General features: G+C 41.5%; 1 long non-coding RNA gene across 2 annotated transcripts; it reads right to left on the reverse strand.

Moving 5' to 3' along the window:
* Positions 1–1,697: 1,697 nt before the first annotated feature.
* Positions 1,698–3,469, reverse strand: LOC137411256 (uncharacterized). 2 transcript variants are annotated; one of them, XR_013623008.1, is made up of 4 exons: positions 2,693–3,469; positions 2,477–2,605; positions 1,920–2,043; positions 1,698–1,760 (listed from the first exon to the last, which is right to left on the reverse strand). It is a non-coding gene; the product is annotated as an uncharacterized LOC137411256 (long non-coding RNA). The 2 variants fall into 2 exon arrangements; XR_013623007.1 differs by having other exon boundaries at positions 2,477–3,433.
* Positions 3,470–4,451: the final 982 nt, after the last annotated feature.

Below are 4,451 nucleotides of genomic sequence, written 5' to 3' on the forward strand. Positions count from 1 at the left end.
TAGAGTTTATCAAAAAGGAATATGTCAAGTATGTGGCTCTAAAAAGTGCCAATTCATCTCTCCTAAAAGAGGAGGAGACATACAAAAGTTTCTGTCAGGAAGTAAATTTACAACAACTGGAATTCCAGGGGAATTACACCTTCCAGGGTATTCTTTCTGTGGTCCAGGAACAAACTTGGATAAAAGATTAGATGAGGCTGACAATCCTAAACCTTGGTCTAAACCTACAAATAGGGTTGACGAAGTGTGTATGAAGCATGATATTGCTTATGGGAAAACCACTACGTTGACTGAAAAACATAAAGCCGACAGCGAAATGTTGTATAATTTGTCTTTGATACAAAATCCAACGTTGAGAGAGAAAGTTGATAGGTTTATTGTGAGAAATTTGATAAATGCTAAATTGAAACTTGGTCTTGGTTATTCCTCAAAAAACTATTAGGCTCTAATGATGTCATCAAGACTGAGGAGCTTTTGGCTGAAGAATTACACAAACCTATAATCACAAAGTTTAAAAGAAGGAAGGTTTATTCTAAATACACCGACCACATATGGTCCGCTGATTTAATTGAATTGAATAATGACAGGGGATACAGGTATGCTTTAACCGTTATTGATTTGAGGAGTAGATTTGCCTGGGTTGTCCCTTTAAAAAATAAAAGGGGTGATACTTTAATGTTAGCCTTTAAGCTAATATTTGATCGGGATAAAAGGAAACCAAAGAAGTTATGGACTGATGAGGGAACAGAGTTCTATAACAAAATATTCATGAAATTTCTTAAGGGGAAGGGTATTAAATTATACAGCACCTTTAATGAAGGAAAGGCAGTTGTTATTGAGCGTTTTAATCGTACTTTGAAAGAGAAATTATATAAAAAATTCACACAACTCGGTTCTCAAAAATGGGTGTATTTAATTCAGGATATTGTAGATAATTACAATAATACAGTTCATTCATCAACAAAATCAAAACCATCAGAAACATTTACAAAATTAGAATATGAAAAGGAGATTAATTTGAGAAAGCCCAAGTTCAAAGTTGGTGATATGGTAAGGATATACAAATGGAAAAGCCATTTTGAGAAAGGTTATACACAAAAATGGACTCGTGAATTATTTAAAATCATTGATGTAATGGATACAGTCCCTTGGACTTACAAATTAAATGATTTAAATGGAGAAGAAATCTTGGGTTCATTTTACTCGCAAGAATTACAAAAAACAAAGCTAATAATTCATTAAACAACATTTCTATTCACCCCACCCAGATTAGCTAATTTAATTAGTGGTAATAAAAAAAATATTAAATAAACAAAAATCATAAGCCACACCCACACAGACCACGCCCACACAGACCCCACCCACACAGACCCCGCCCACACAGACCCCGCCCACACAGACCACACCCATCATCCCCCACCCCCAGTGCGTCCCCCACCCTTGATCCCCCCTCATCCCACCCCTCCCCTCCCCTTGTGTGTGTGGGGAAGGTGGGGGTGGGATGAGGGGGGGCCAAGGGTGGGGGAACGCACCCCCTTCCTTCTAACCTTTATTCTTTTCTTGTAATTAATAATTAAATAATTCTGGACAAAGCATATATATATAAATAATATTTTAAACAAAAGCTTCATATTACAAAAACATTTTCCTTGAGGTATTATACATTCAACTTCTTCCCAGCACAAATCATCAATCTCTTCCCAACATAAGACAAAGGTAGTTTCAACAGCAGCAGATATCTTCAGGTTTGGAATCTCTTTCTGTCAAAGGCAAGAGGACAAGAGGGGAGAGAAAATATTACACACACACACACACACACACATACACACATACACACATACACACACACACACACACACACACATACACACACACACACACACACACACACAAGGATATGAGGATATTGGGATACATACCTCTAAAAAATCGAGCTTTGTGTTCAAGTGGTCGAGTTGAAAATTTAGGGTACCACATGTTGACGGGAAATAACCACTCTTTGGAAAATCAAAATCGTCCCACTCCAAGCTTTGGTCTTCAAGGCTGCAAACAAAATAAGGAGAAAGTACTATGTTGAAGTAAGCTTGACAAAACATCACACACACGCACACACACATACACACACATACACACACATACACATTCACACATACACATACACACACACATTCACAGATACATACACACACACACATACACACACGAACGCACACACAAACACATACACACATTCACAGATACACACACACACACACACACACACACACACACACACACACACACACACACACACACATTCATAGATACATACACACAAGAACACACACATACACATACACACACACATTCACAGATACATACACACACACATACACACACGAACACACACAAACACATACACACACGAACACACACACACACACACACACTAAGGCAGCGTCGTTTAACACAAATGTATTAATATTTAGTATCTTACCTTGCATATGAATCTTCCAAGAACGGTGAAACAGGCAGGTTGTTCAAGTTCATTTCGTTTTGCAACTCTTGAGATTCTGCAGTATTTTCATTCCAACCAGTTTGAAGTTCTGCCAGGATATTCGCATTGCTGTAAAGATAAAGGAATATTAAGTCATTTGTTGTATAATTAATCCCATACAAAGCTTTAAACACTTTAATTTTAAATGAAACTTACCTTGGTGAGTATTCTTCTTCTTTATCAGAGTAAAGGATGGAGTAGTAAGACATGTCGATCCCCAATGATCAAAATTGAATTGAACACGTTCTTTTATAATGAACAAAATGTATTTTCTTGAAATGACGACATGCAGTCATTTCGGGGAAGCCCTGAGCGTGTGTGAATAACAGGAAATAAGACAATGAAATCTTTCTGGGAAGTTATCCAAGTCATTGAAACAACGTCATTTCTCAAAAGCGAAGAATTAATAAAAAAAGGTTTGAGTATGGTGATGGAAGTTGGAGGAGAATTAAATTATTTCCCACACATAAACAAATATTTGTAGGATCATTGTTTCAGTGGTCTACTCGGGATCATTGATAGTAAGAGTACCATAAGACCAAGGGGGAATCCTAGGTTCATAAGGGTAGAGGGATCACAGGTGTTTAAGTGGTCTAATGAATAAGGATAACATGTCAAAAGGTTAGAAGGTTCGTAAAGAACAGGGTGAGAGAAATAGAGGTCTTTAGGGGCAATGAGGGAGGGAAAGAATTAATATGGAAGTGAATGGGTCAATGTTTGAGTGGGTCAAAGATTAATCTGCCAGATGATATGTAGAAGAAGGATGATAGGTCTATAAGAGAAAACAAATATTTGTAGTGTTTGAGTGGTCTAATGAACAACATTAAGGATAGGTACTACAGACAAAAGGTTCATAAAGATGAGGGTGGGAGAAATAGAGGTGTTTATGATTTTTGAAAAAGACAAGGGGGTAAATGACATTAGATAGGGATTTCCCATGTTAAACGGAGGTGTCCCAGAAGCAACATTATTACACTACTAATGTTGCTACTTAACCTTACCGTTACCTATGGTCATTCTCTAGGTCCCTATACATTATCCAAACCCTCCCTAGGCGAGCGTACACTGCCAACCCCATAACCTATAGCTCCTTTGCCCCCTATGTGAGGGATGGCAAAGTTGCCATCCCACCACATCGGGCATGTCTCACTATCACCCCCCCCCCCCCCAGTCCTCTGACACTACGAGCCCCGGTCGCAAGAGGTACTGGGTCCTGCCTCGGCATCTAGAGCCGAGGCGATCCACGAGGGCGCCTGCTCGCCGGCATAAGGTCTTATACGGTCGGCATGGACGATCCGAGGGAGGGCCCGTGGCCCCATTTTGATCTTTACGACCACGTCACAGATTTGCGACAGGACGACTCCTGGGCCTTGCCAAGGGGAGGTGAGTTTGGGGCACCTACCCTTCCGCCTCCGTGGATTAAAGAACCAAATCTTCATCCCCGGAGCGTACTGGCTCCCCTGGCACCGGTGGTCGTACCTGCGCTTCATCTTGGCCCCCGCCAGATGGAGCTGGCGGCGGGCGAAGGCATGGACCCTCTCCATGCCTTCCTCCAGGTGACGTGCGTAACCCTCCCTCGGCGGGATATCTGTGGTGTCTGGCACGGGACCGCATAGCAAGTCGGCGGGAGCCCGCAACTCCCGCCCATACATAAGCAACGCTGGACTGCATGCGGTGGCTCCGTGCTGGCTAGTTCGGTGGGCCATTAACAAGTACGGGAGATGTTCGTCCCAGTCATCCTGATGGGTGGTGGTGAACAATGCCAGTTGTTGTATCAATGTCCTGTTGAATCTTTCCACCATCCCGTCAGATTGTGGCCGCAAGGGCGTGGTCCGTGTTTTTCGAATTGACAGGAGCCTGCACACATCTTTTAGTAAATGACTTTCAAAATTTCGTCCCTGGTCGGTGTGCAGCT

The sequence above is a fragment of the Myxine glutinosa genome, chromosome 1 (genome assembly GCF_964187855.1).
Source record: "Myxine glutinosa chromosome 1, kmMyxGlut1.1, whole genome shotgun sequence".
Lineage (NCBI taxonomy): Eukaryota > Metazoa > Chordata > Myxini > Myxiniformes > Myxinidae > Myxine > Myxine glutinosa.